Source organism: Convolutriloba macropyga, unplaced genomic scaffold, assembly GCF_964194025.1.
Source record: "Convolutriloba macropyga unplaced genomic scaffold, txConMacr16.3 SCAFFOLD_272, whole genome shotgun sequence".
NCBI lineage: Eukaryota > Metazoa > Xenacoelomorpha > Acoela > Convolutidae > Convolutriloba > Convolutriloba macropyga.
In genome coordinates, this window is record NW_027453686.1 from 59,277 (window position 1) to 74,095 (window position 14,819).

Consider the following 14,819-nt stretch of genomic DNA (forward strand, 5'->3'; position numbering starts at 1 on the left):
AAGTAGAGTGAGAAAACGGTGTTTGAACAAAAATTCGGTTTCTCGGTAGTGGTTTTTTTGTTAACATGAGGCAATTTCACTCTGATTTTTACTGTTTTTTCGATTTTTTGGATTGGATTTTTTTCTAAATGGCTTTCCCAATCCATTCATAGTCCGTTCTAGTTCTAGTTTTTGTGTTTAATCAATGAAAATTCTTTGAATTGTACGTCAGGACTTGTCCTGCTATGTTTTTTTTTAAGATCTGTTCACACATTTTCATGATTTTTGAAGTCAAATTGGAGTAGTGATTTTGGTCACGCCGAAACAGGAAATGGAGCGAAAAAGCGAGCGGTTTTGCGGCGTGAATTTTTTTCGCTCTAATTTTAAAGTAGAGTGAGAAAACGGTGTTTGAACAAAAATTCGGTTTCTCGGTAGTGGTTTTTTGTTAACATGAGGCAATTTCACTCTGATTTTTACTGTTTTTTCGATTTTTTGGATTGGATTTTTTTCTAAATGGCTTTCCCAATCCATTCACAGCTCATTCTAGGCCTAGTTTTTTATTTGAATTAAATTTTCATTTCTCGCTGGAGGTTTTTCTGTTCACATGCGGCATTTTGATATTGATTTTCTGTTTTTTTTCTTATTTTTTTGATCTCATTTTTTAAAAAATGTTTTCTGAATTCACTCATAAACCATTCTAGGTCTAGTTTTCCTGTTTAGTCAATGAAAATTCTTTGAATTGTACGTCAGGACTTCTCCTGCTATGTTTTTATTTTCGTGTACGCCTTGAGATTTGTTCACTGCCAAAAACAGAAAAATTGTTCTTATAGTTAAGCTGATTGTGAATGTGATCTGCAGTTTGTTCAATTTTTTGAATTGCAAGGTTATTCAATTTTCAGGGCATATATAGCACATTTGGTGCCTAAATAAGGGCGATGTCATCTAAATTTTCGAAGATAGTTAACAATTTTTGCGGAAAAAGTTCTACATTTTTCTTGTGCTGAGAATGGGAAGTTAGTCTTGATCTCAAATTTGAAATTACTATAACTCTTTTCAGGATTTCCGCAGAAGAAATGTGTTTCGTTCATAGCTCCTTGTGTACTAAACCAGCAATCTAAAACAGAAGAATAGGTTTGCAATTAACTTTTAAAAAAAGGAAAAAAGAAGTAACAATGATATGTACAAATAAGAATTTATACTTAGAAAAATGACAGAGTAAACTATTAGTGATTTCACTGCATTAATTGCAAGAAACCGCATTAACCGATTTCTTTTTGAATTTTTTAAAGCAGTTTCTTAGAATTGTCATAACGACCCCTGTTTTGGTGTTTGATGGAATGAAAATTGAAACATTATTTAGCACCAATATAAGGTCTGGGGACTGAGAGGTAGCCAGATTTATATAGGTCACTAAGAGGGGATTTCCGAACATCAAGAAACCTCAAGAGACTTAGATGTTTTCTTTATTAAAGTTTCAAAGTACCAAAGAAGAATTTACCTGACGAACTTTATTGCTGTCTCGATAAGTAATGGCCACAAAACTAAACTCAATTCTAATTTTGTTTTGGCGCTATCAATACTCATTGACCTATCAATCATTTGTCAGAAGTAACTTCTCCCACCAACAGAAACCTTATTCTAACATCCACCGACCTCCAAATAATGAACTCGATTGTACCCAAACCATATATGATTCTCGTGAAATATTGATGAAAATAGAAAATCACATCCGGGATTCGGAGTTAAGATCTATTCACATGCCAATAATGTGAAAATTTTTTTGCTAATCTAAATTTTTTCTGTATGTTTGCGCATAGTTAACTGCTATAAATACAAGCTAATATATGTATATTTTCAGTTGAAAATTTAATTTAAAATTCAACTTATTGAATTCTTTGACCCATTTTATTGACCACGACAATGGTGTCCAGACCAGCTACAGACAGACAAATTTTGGATCTACAGAATGCAGAATCAGCTACAGCGTGGATTATGACTTTTGTGGCAAAATGTCGGGCAGAGAAGAAAGAGGACAAGGTCAACAACGATGGTACTGTACAGGACCTATCTCTGAGGTAACCAATCTCTTCCTTAGTATGTGCGGGCAAGATGCAATTATTAAATTTAGGAGCCTAATGAGTCCTAGGAATGTGATAGACACTCCGTATAAAGACATCAGATTGGCGATTCAAAATTATCTTTCTCCTAAAGAAAGAGTAGTATCGGCAGAAAGGGCTAAATTTCTGTCCAAAATACAAGGTGTAGGGGAGTCAGACGACAACTTCCTAGCACGTCTTAGAGAAGAAGCACGCTATTGTGACTTCGAAAAACTGAGAACAGCGGCCAACCCCGAAAAGGAGTTGATAAAAATAAATTTTATCTCAGGTTTGAGGGACCCTGAAAAAAAACTTAGACTGCTAGACGGTATTAAAGCAAAACCAGCAATGTCCAATACTGAAATGACCAAAAGCTTACAGTTCAGAAGTGAAGCAATGGCTTTTGCAAGTTCTTCATCAGGTAATAAGCCCTTTAATGTGAAAGAAGAAGTTGGGTTCAACTTCAAAAAGACTTTTCGAAAACCAAATGAAAAAATTACGGCTATTTAAAGCAACAACATGTGCACTAGCTGTGGAGGTAAGCCACACTCTAGTAGACCCTGTCCAGTGCTAAGTAAAAAATGCACGACCTGTGAAAAAGTGGGATATATATGTAGAAGCAAACACCAACCAAATTCAGGTAATTACAAAAAAATTTTTTTGCGAAGAAGAAAATGTTTCTTCAGAGCAAGCACCTCTAGCATCGGAGATAGGAATATTTCATACTAAAAACAAATCTTTAGCATGTCTCTGACATAGGAATATATCTCAATAAATAACTACAGAGTAAAAATGCATGTAGACACAGGTGCAGAGAGCACAGTGATATCAACAAAAATATGGACTGAGCTTGGTAAAACTCCGTTGGATGGTAAGATAAGACATCTCTAAGCTTATGATGGTCAATAATTAACGCTTCTGGGATCACTTACTTGTGACGTTGAGCGGGATGGAAGCAGCCTCACGCAAAAGCAACTAGCAGTTGTGCAGTCTGATAAAAAATTTACCCTACTTGGTAGAGACTTTCTACCCAAGCACGGTGTGAACAACATCACAGCCGAGCACCTACCTGCTGTGAAGGGCTACAAAGCTTATGTGAAGCTGATACCAGGAACACAGCCAATGTTCTGCAAAGCCGGAAAAATGCCTCTACCCCTTCAAGACAAGGTCACAGAGGAGCTGGAACAAACGGTCAGACAAGGCATCCGTGAACCGGTACAGCCAGGAGGAGTCAGTAATGGATCTCCAATGATAAGGCAGAGAGAGAAGAGTGGAGAACTGAGACTTTGCGTGGACTTGAAAGTGCACAATAATGGCAAGGTCATGGATGAGGACTACCCAATACCAGACATGGAGACGATCTTCCACAACCTACATGGGCATCATACTTTGGCAAAATTGACCTCTTGATGCCTACTATCAAATTGAATTGACGAAGAAGCAGAAGACATATGCACAATCAACAGATCTCAGGGATTGTTCAAGATGTGCCAACTACCTCCGGGATTGAAAAACTCTTCTTCAATATTCCAGAATTGCATCGAATCAACACTCAAGGGAATCAAAGGTGTTGTGATCTTTCAAGACGATGTATTGGTGTATGGGAATACCAAGGAGCAGTTTGACATGAGAATGCTTGCAGTCAAGAGTCGACTACGTGAGAAAAATTTTACTATTAATGAGAAAAATCTAACTCAAAACCAGTGGATAGCGTTAGCTTTTTGGGATACTACATTTCAAAGGAGGAAATAGCACCAAATCCCAAACATGTTAAAAAGATAAAAAATGCAAAAGCACCAACTAACAATAAACAACTCGAATCGTTTGTCGGGCTAGCTAATTTTTTGCGGAAGAATGATTCCTGCTTGTGCAACAAAATTGCTACCGTTAAATAACATGAGAAATAGCGATTTCTCATGGGGGCAAAATGCAACAAAAAGCCTTTGAAGAAATAAAAAATGAATTATGTGCTAACCCACTAGTCCAGCGGAGCAAAGCTACTCAAAAATAGAGCGGTAAGCACAGGCAATTGTGTTTGTGGTCACAGGACTAAATCAATTCCTTTCTGGAAGACAATTTACCCTACAGACTGAACACAAACCACTCAAATATCTCTTTGCACCAGACAAGGAGATCCACAAGACAGCAGCAGCGAGAATAAGAAGACGGGCATTAGCTTTAATGGGTTTTGAATATGAGTTGACGCACACGCCAGGAGAGCAGATACCCCATGCAGGTGCCTTGAGCAGAATGGATTTTGTAGAACATGAATTGGACAACGATTGAGTGTGCTTTGCAATCAATAAGATCTACTTCGCTCAGAGTGATTTAATGACCAAAGAAGAAGTCAAAACAGAACTTGGAGCAAACAGATTGTTCCAGGACATGGTGAAGCGAGGCAATTGGATATCATGATCAGAAGCGGAAAAGGGATTCGAACAACAGAACGATGCACTTACTTTACATAATGGAATCATCTCCAGAGGTATTGTTCTTTTCATTCCACCCAAACTACGACACTTGGTTTTGACAAAAGCGCATGAGACACATCCTGAGGAGAATGCAACTGAGCCATCAGTCAGAATGATAGCATGGTGGCCTGGCATTACCCAAGACGTTCAACACTTTGTTAGTAAATGTAAGAATTGTCAATTGAACAGGCCTAGCCTGGGAAAAACAGTGTCTACGTCGCCATAAGTTGACGTTTGGGAACAACTTCCTATGAACTGGGGTTATGTTAAGGACCAAGGCAATATCTTAGTAATTGTTGACGCAGGTTCTGATTGGATAGAAGCCTTCCCCGTGGGAAATAGAACATCAGAAACAGTTAAAATATATCTTAGTCAGATCTTTGCAAGATTCGGAATACCAAAAACTTACTATCTGATAATGGTACTGAATTTGTAAGTGACGACTTTACACAGTGGTGTTAATCACTGGGAATTAAGAAACAGGAATCACCCGTCTATCATCCAAGAGTTAATGAACTAACTGAAAGAGCAGTTCAAACAGTGAAGCAGCCACTTCAAGCGTGTAGTCCCAACCTTAATGTGTCATTTGGAGCATTCCTGCAAAGGGCACTGATGACGCATCGCAACACTTCAAAGACGAGTAGCAAAATTCCAGTTGAACTCTTGTTGGGACTCAGAGTGAGACTACCAGCAATAGCAGATTTCAACTTGTGCGAACCCATTCTATTCAAGGCCAACGAAAAGACAAAGACAGTTCCTGCTACTTTCATCATCAGGAAGAGCTTGAACACATCTTTCATACAGCCCAAACCTCAGCACGGACTATTGTAGTGAGCGACAACCAAATTGCGAGACTAGACGAGGACAATGTGAAAACCATATCTCAATCAGAACAACAACATCAGGGCACAGATGTGGACCTTCACTTCAAGATGAAGCTTCTGCAGCCACATCATCTGCAGATCATCAAAACCACAAATCCTCAGAGCCTTCACGAACATCAACAAGCAACAGAAAACAACCCGACAGATTTGGAGAACCAATACCCACAAACTTACTTAAAAAAGGAGGGAGGATGTGATGATATCAAAGAAACATCAAGAAACTTAGAAGGTTTCTTTATTAAAGTTTCAAAGAGCGAAAGAAGAACTTGCCTGACGAACTTCATTGCTGTGTCGATCAGTAATGGCCACAAAACTAAACTCAATTCTAATTTTGTTTTGGCGCTCTCATTATCTTATTGACCTATCAATCATATGTCAGAAGTAAATTCTCCCACCAACAGAAACCTTATTCTAACATCCACCGACCTCCAACTAATGAACTCGATTGTACCCAAGCCATATATGATTCTCATGAAATGTTGATAAAAATAGAAAATCACCTCCGGGAGTCGGAGTTAAGATCTCTTCACATGCCAATCATGTAAAAAATTTTTAGCTAATCTAAATTTTCTCTGAATATTTTTGCTTAGATAACTACTATAAATAAAAGCTAATTTTTGTATATTTTCAGTTCAAAATTTAATTTAAAATTCAACTTACTGAATTCTTTGACCCGTGTTATCGACCACGACAATTGACATAACGACCCCTGTTTTGGTGTTTGTTGGAATGAAAATTGAAACATTATTTAGCACCAAATGAGGTGTGGGGACTGAGAGGTAGCCAGACTTATATAGGTCACTAAGAGAGTGACATTTTCTGTCAATTATTATAACAGCACGAAAGCTTAATTCAAGTGGTTCTTGATTTTAATTTTCTAATTGCTAGAGAGAAGACTTATAGCAGCATCCCAGGTTGATCACCTTAGACGAAACTTTGAAAACTTACTGAGACTTATACGCTGCCTTAGAAAACTTACAAAACTTTGTACGGCACCGTATAAGGCCGTAATAGGTGGATATCCACTATCTACAAATCAAATTTCTATGCTCCTCATTATTAACAAAAGACAGAAGTGGATCAAAAATTGATTAGTTTTTTGGTAAAAGTTGTTACTAATTTTGATTTCACAAAATACAGTTCACCAGTTCACATATTCATTATAAAATTCTAGACGTCAACGTAGGAGTTCAAATCAAAACTATGTGAACTTAGAAGATGTGATTTTTTTCAAATCAAAAACTCTGATTTATCAAGTTGGAACTCATTGTTATTGCCTGCTCCGCCTGGTTGCCAATTCCACAGTGGATGCCAATTCCTTTATTTTTTCTTCTCCTCATCCGAAAGTTCGCTTCTTTCCAACTAAGAATGCTTATAAATTTTTGCCCTAAACGTTTTTCTAAACTGTGTATTTGAAGTGATATAGTTAGAACTTACCATTTAGGAAAGGTATGGTCTCGTTACGGCGAAGATCTTCCGCTGAAAAAAAACATTTATTATCTAAATCCCATTGCTTTTGCTCACCCTAGTGATGAGTGAATTCAAATCTTGCGAGAATCTTGCAGGATGATTCATATTTTGCAAGATTCTTGTAAGAATCTTGAGAGACATGAATTTTGGCTGATGAATGAAAAAGTGTTTTAGTGGTCTATAAGAAAAACTGAGATATTCACCTTTTTTGCTCAAGGGGCACTCTCGAGCCGCAGGTAAAAAATAAATTTGGATCCAAAATCTTCCAAGATTCTTGCAACAAGAAAGCAAAATGTTGCAACATTTTTGCAAGAATCTTGCAAGAAAAATTGAAGTACTATGCATTATCCAGCAAAATTTCTTGCACGATTCTTGAAAGATTTTATTTTCTTAAATTACCAGAGTATACTATATTGGGGATCGCATTCAAAACCTACAAGAGAAATCATAACTTGCAGAGACTTTGCAAAAATCTTGCAAGTTTTGATTTGGGCAAAATTTTCTAATGCTCTCAAGATAGTTCGAAACAAAATAAAACCTTTTGAATAGTTGAAGCATCTCCAATCTATTGAATATAATTTAGTGGTGAGCCAAATTCAGCAACAATCTTTGCAAGATTGAGATTTTTTTGGTTTCCGCAGAAGACTTAATTGCAAAATATCATCTAAACCGATCTGTGTGGGTGTGAGCATTACAAGTGTTTACCGATACCCAATTTTTGAGTGCCTTTAGTCACCCTTATTTTGCCGATTCCCACCTTTGTACATCATCTTTATACATTGTAAAGGTGGACTACATACTAACTTATGGTTAATCTTTTCACTATATTTGAGGGTGGTTTTATTTTGGGTACTGTTAACCGCTTGTAATGTGTTATATTTCCCGGGATGACCACCATAAATGTTTCTTGGAAACCATACGTAAGACATGTATGGTTGTATGGCTTCTTTGATACCATACATAAGACCATACAAAAATTTAAAGGTGATCTCAAATGACGTCTTTTGGACCACGTAGTACAACAAATGTATCGTAGTTGCCATTGGCCTTCAACAAAAAAATTTTTTTTCTATGGTGTCTTGGATACCATATCCAAGACCATAGACTTTTATGGCCCATCCAAGATCATAAAACTTTTTTTGTGCACCATCTTTCTTTGACACAAAAATGATTTTAACAACGTCCTATGCGGGTTTCAGACGATAAAAAAGGAGATTTAAAAATTACTCGTGAAAAAAATTTTATGGTGTCTTGGATACCATATCCAAGACCATAGACTTTTATGGCCCATCCAAGATCATAAAACTTTTTTTGTGCACCATCTTTTTTTGACACAAAAATGATTTTAACAACGTCCTATGCGGGTTTCAGACGATAAAAAAGGAGATTTAAAAATTACTCGTGAAAAAAATTTTATGGTGTCTTGGATACCATATCCAAGACCATAGACTTTTATGGCCCATCCAAGATCATAAAACTTATTTAGATTCCTGAGACATGGGAGAAAATCCCCAAATATCTATATATATATATATATATATATATATATATATATATATATATATATATATATATATATATATACATATGCCCATTTATAAGTTACATCGATAACCCATCAACGAAAGTCGTATGGAATGAAAAATACAACAAAACGACAAAATTTTTGAGAAAAACCGTAGTTTCATTGTCATAAAATTCAATTGCTTTCAACAAAAGCCATCAAATACGCTACATTATGTCCCAATGTAACGACAAAGATGTTTGTCACTCAAAAATCATCAGTAAGACAATACAACAAGTCATTGACTATGAAAAGTTTTCCGTTTGGTTAAAGTTTGAAACTGTTGTTTTCGACTAGATGCATTGTTTAGACAGTAGTGAAACGGAAGTTAATGGGCGTCATTTTCCTGAAATATCAAGCCGAGATAGATAGATATATAGATAGATAGAGATATTGAGAGTTTGTTCACACTAAATTTTTTGATACTTCTTGTAAACCATACGTAAGACCATAAATGGTTCTTATAAATTATATGTAAGACCATAAATGATTCTTGAAAACCATATGTAAGACCATAAATGGTTCTTGGAAACCATACGTAAGACCATAAATGGTTCTTGGAAACTATACGTAAGACCATAAATGGTTCTTGGAAACCATACGTAAGACCATAAATGGTTCTTGGAAACCATACGTAAGACCATAAATGAAAGTAATGGTTCCATCTGTTTGCCAATCGTTTCCCATCAATGTTGTATGGAATCTTTGAAACCATAAACAAAACCATTTATGGTTCTTAGAAACCATTGCAAGAACATACAAGAAATTTTGGCGCTTCTTGGATGGAACCATTTATGGTCTTACGTATGGTTTCCAAGAACCATTTATGGTCTTTTTTATGGTTTCAAAGAAGGGTCAACCCGGGTTTCTCTGAAATCACTCGCTCTCTTGGAATTAACTTTCTGAATATCTTGAGCTCGAGTTATTTCAGATGTTCTTACCATATATGGCTCTTTGCGCAAGTGTACCTAAAATAAACTGCGGTAAATTAGATACTTAATTGAATTTAAAGAGATTTTTTCTGTTTTGAATTGCTAACCAATTGAGATTATAAAAGTTACCAGACGCTCGAAATTCATTTTAGAAGCTTTAAATCAGTGAGATCAAAAATTTATCTTAAAAGACAAATATATATTTTGATCTAACAGTGAGAGTTGACTTATTTATCACCGAAAAAAACATCAGCGTAATGAAAGTAACAAAAAAACATTAAACAGGCAACAAAGTAAAATTGTTTTCTAAGTCACGTTTGGGTGTGCAGTCTGGCCGCCGGTTCATCTTGGCCTAAATTTGTCCGAAAACAGTCTCAAAATGTTTGATGTTGTGGGTACGGCTCATCAAAGATTTCGGAAAATAAATGATCGACAATCTGGCATTTTAAATTGACATGTAGCTCTATCTTGTTCACAAAGATCAAAAACTATGTTTTCAAACACGCGGGACAAAAATATTTTGATCTGATAATTAGTGTCTGTTTTTTAATAAGCTTTTTTTGCAAGATGTTTTAGAAGTTGGGATGTGCGGACTAGATCTATGATGGCAAGGGATGTCTGTACTGTAAAGAGCCAAAAAGGAGTCGTTTTCTTTTTAAACTGATGTTTTCGAAAGACCGAAAAATGAAATGTGGAAAAAAAATTCTTCAAATGAGGTAAATCTTTCAGTCGTAGCATTTTCAGGCATATGTTATTTTGAATAAAATTACCTTATTAAGAGTTATGATAGGCAAGATTAAATAATCGGAAGTTATTCATTGTTTTTGGAAGATTTTTGTTCGGTATTGCAAGGTTTATACTATTTTGGAGGTTTTTCAGATATTTTGAGGGTTCTTAGGGAATTTATTTTGTTTCATAAAAAACTTTTTGGAGTTTGGAAAATGGCTCTGTGTCGAAAGATTTATGGTTTAACAGGTGATTACAATTTTTTAGTAGAAAACCGATTGTTTGTGAAAAACACAGACAAAAAGAATGCAGAATGCTGTAGCCATCGATTATTCGGTTTGTTGATTTGTCTTCGTGCTTAGAAACATTGAAGAATATTAAAATTGTTTTTTTGGTGTATGTATTAGAGAAAGAAGCTATTTTTCATTTATTCACTTGCAATTTATGAAAATTCAACTGAGATTTTCTGATTTTTCAATTCAATAAGTTCTTGAAGCTCACTCATTTACCCTTTTGTTTTTTCCTAGTTCTCACAATTTTTGCTGTTAGGTACACGTACGTCTTTTGAAGAAGAGGCTTCCCCACAGACGACTGATTCTTTTTTCCGGAAAACTTTCATCGCGTAATTTTTTAAGATCTGTTCACTCATTTGGTAATTTTTCAAGATAAATTGAAGTGGTAGTTTTGGTCTCGGTGAAACAAGAATTTGATGAAAACCCGATGATTTTGAGGATTGATTTTTTTAATGCTTTAACCTGAAAGCAGATTGATAAAACTCGGTATGAAGTATGAAGATAAATTCTCGTTCTCCACTGTTATCTTTTTGTTCTGTTCACGTTTTTTTTTCTCACTGGTTCTAGAGTATCCATCGATATCTTTTCAAATTACAGTTCAAAAATTTTGCTGCTATTTTTTTCTTTATAAATGAAAACATGTAAATTAAGATAATCGGGTGGTTAGAGTTATATGTTTACGAATTCCAAATCAAACGCAAGATTAGCATTGTTATGAGCCCATTATCAACTGTTGAGGGAAATATGAGATAGATCCCTTGTCTGATAAGAAGGCTAGCACTTCCCTTTCAAAATTGTCCCCTGTTTAGCCCCCATAGTAATTTAGGAGTAGGATTAATTGTCTATGGGGGTCAAAACGATGTAGATTGGGGGGCAATGTTGGGTAATGCAAAGAATTTTTCGATTTTAACCCTCAAAAGTTACCCCCCAAAAAATTTTCTTAGGGTTTAACTTTGTGGAAGTAAAACGTTGTACGATAAGGGGGTAATGTTGAGTAAAAGGGAGTTGTTAGATTTTACTGCCAAAAAGTTACCATCCAAAAAGATGTCAGATTAGGGGTATTTTTAGGGGTAAAGCAATGTAACATAAATAATTTCACCCCCAAAGATTTTACCTTCCAAAAAAATACCATCCAAAAAGATCTAAGATAAGGGAGGTAATGAGAGGTACCCCCCAATACCCCCTATTCTTGCATCGTTTTACCTCCCCCCCCCCCATCTTTCCCCTGCTCTTGCATAGTTTTACCCCCAATTTCCTCCCTACTCTTGCATATTTTCCCCCAAATTTACCTCCTACTCTTGCATCATTTTTTGGGGCAAAATTTTGGCATGGGCTGCACATAAATTAATCTAACAATGATATCACATGAACGACGGGTTTTGCCATGAGCAACCAAACGAGAGAGAACGTCTAGAAAAATATAGACGGCTATAGTTCCGCTGACAAACAAAATTTATGAGTAACAACGCAAATCAAATCTCATGTGGCCAAAAATACTGAATCTTTTTTGTAATTTAAAACGCTTTAGTTCAGACATGTTTTGCAATTTTTGTGGTTAGAATAAAAAATCCTGATTAATTATGCAACAACGATCGATCCCAATTGCTTCAAAAGAAGTCAAATCAGGGATTCATCCAAATTTAAAGAAGTTCAGCTTTGGAGTTTATATTTCAGCAGGATTAAAAGAGGTGTGGACCATATATGTTTATTTGGACCAATTTTTTAAACTCTTACATACAATCACAATTTAAACAATTATTGCAAAGATAATCACCGGCCACTCCAGGCGAGACCGGCGGATGGTTATCTTGCAAGATTCTGCCAGAATCTTGCAAAAAAAAACGGTTATCCTCCAAGATTCTGGCATAAAAATGGTTATTTTGCAAGATCTGACAGAAAAATGGTTATCTTGCAAGATTTGTAAGAAAAGGGGTCTAATCGCTGAAAAAAAATCAAAACAGTGTAAAATTTCCTTAAATAGAGGCACGAGAGACAAGATACACCTCCGATAGTTCTCTTCGAGTTGTAAAACTAGATTAACTGGACGAAACCCGACGCTTATCTTGAAAGATATTGCGATTTTGCAAAGACGCTTACCTTGAAAGAAACTTACAAGATCTTGCAAGAAAGGCGTGAAACACTCTGAATAAAAAATGCACTTTGAAAGAATAATAGTTTCGATGATCATATTCTCTTATGAGTTCAGTCCATTGACAGAAGATCTGAGGGTCAACAGTTGACTCGGTGCCATCAGTTTTTTTTTCGTTTTTTCTGGCCTGTTTTCCTGTTTTTGGGCACGCCGTGCTTGTAGTTTTTTTGAGTGCCTAATGTTCAGTTTTTCTTCTGTGTTATAGCTAGTCTTCAGCCCAACTGCAGCCCAGCTTCAACCCATTACCAACCCAAGAAAATCAAGAAAAAGAACATCAAGAAACAAAAAAGTTGAAAAAAATTGAAATAAAAAAGATCGAAGATGGAAGGACTTTTTTTGCTGATGCCTTAGATTAATAATTGTCTGGTATTTATTATTTTGCTTGTTTTCTTTTTGTCGATACCCAAAATATGTGTACATTCAAACATTGCGACGTTTTGAATTTTTTTCGAGCACCTTAGGACTCTAAGACGTTTCGCGCGTGCTTTTTAGCTGTAGGAAGTACTTGAAAAAAATGGTTATCTTGTAAGATTTTGGCAGACAAAAAGGGTTATCTTGTAAGATTCTGGCAGAAAGATGGTTATCTTGCAAGTTTCTGGCAGAATGAATGGTTAATTTGAAAGATTCTGGCAGAATCGGCCAGAATCTTGCAAGATAACCATTCGAAATCGACTGGGGCAGTTTCAGGTCCGTATTCGAAATGAGGTATTGAATTACCTATCCAAGTAACCTTTTGCCTACAAAAACACCAGTGAAAGCACTAACGGTCCAGACTGTGGGTCGTTAGTAGATCCACAGTGTTCATTTGGTCATTCAAAAATACATTTGAACAACCAAATGAACTCTGTATCTATTCTAACCCACCCACACCGGAACAGGATATAATCCAAACGTTGGCTCTTTCTTTGCATCTTTCTTTTTTGAAAAAAATTGCGCTTTTGTTGAAGTTCATTTGCTGGTCTATGACTATGTTTCAATCTTTATGTGTAAAAAATGGAATAGCAAAATCAGATTGGGTTGTCATAAATCACGGTGTTCCTCAGGGAACTGTCTTAGGGCCTCTAATTTTTATACTTTATGTCAACGATTTCAGTGAAGCTGTATCAACGTATTGTGATGTATTACAGTTTGCCGATGATACAGCAATTCTATGTCATGCAAAGAATGAAGCAAATTTGCAGCTAATAGCTGAAGATACATTAAACAAGACAGGTCAATATATGAAACAAAACAGGTTAACTTTGAATGAGAAAGAAACGGAGTTAATGGTGTTCAGGAATGAAAAATTGCCGATCATTGAAACTGTCGATTTCAAGGGACACCGATTGGAAGCATCTGAAAAATGTAGATATTTAGGTGTAATAATTGATAGGGAACTGACATACCAAAATCAACTAAACAAGGTTATCAGTAAAATGGCTTCAGCAATCAGATCATTATATTTGGTTCGTTATCAGGTACCGCTAAAAACAAGAATAAATCTTTTTTAATCACTAGTTTTGTCTCATTTAGATTTTAGCGCAATTTTTTTCAAAATTTACCATCGTACTCTATTGACAGAATTAACAACTGGGGAATAAAAGTTTGCTTTATGAAAACCAAATACGATACTGCCAGAGATCTACTTCTGGAGACTAAAATTCTTCCAGCAGAGCTCCAAATAACACGGGTGTCTTTAAATAGGTTTTTCAATATTCTCCAACAAACAAGAAATCGCTCTAATAAACATTTCAGATTTTTAGAAAACGTGCCTATTATTGTAAACAAACGAACCCATAACCTTTTCTTAGAACAAAAATGTAAGTCAAAATGGAGTAATGGTTCAATTGTTCGTAACTTTATTCGAAAATGGAACACACTTCCAATTACAATTAGAAAAGAAACGTCGAAGACCAAATTTAAACAAAAAGTTACAGCGGAAATGCTTAAACGACACGAAAGAGTTCCAATAGACAGAAGGGTTGCAGGATTTAAACATATTTTTTATTAAATTATTTAACGAAAACCGAACCTTAGTTTGTTATAAATTAGAAAAAAATAATGTTTGATTAATAAATTTCTAACATGTAACATTAACCAAGTGGTTAGTTTAATTTACATGTTTGCAGATTAAAAAAAGCACTGAAAAAAAATAAAATATCCCGCAAAAATTTGTGCTGATTATACTCAATTCGAGCTAAAATGTTCAGCACAATTTCAGCAAATTTCAGTCGGTATTTTCAGCCTCAATACCACAAATCCTCTCTGTTTCCAGC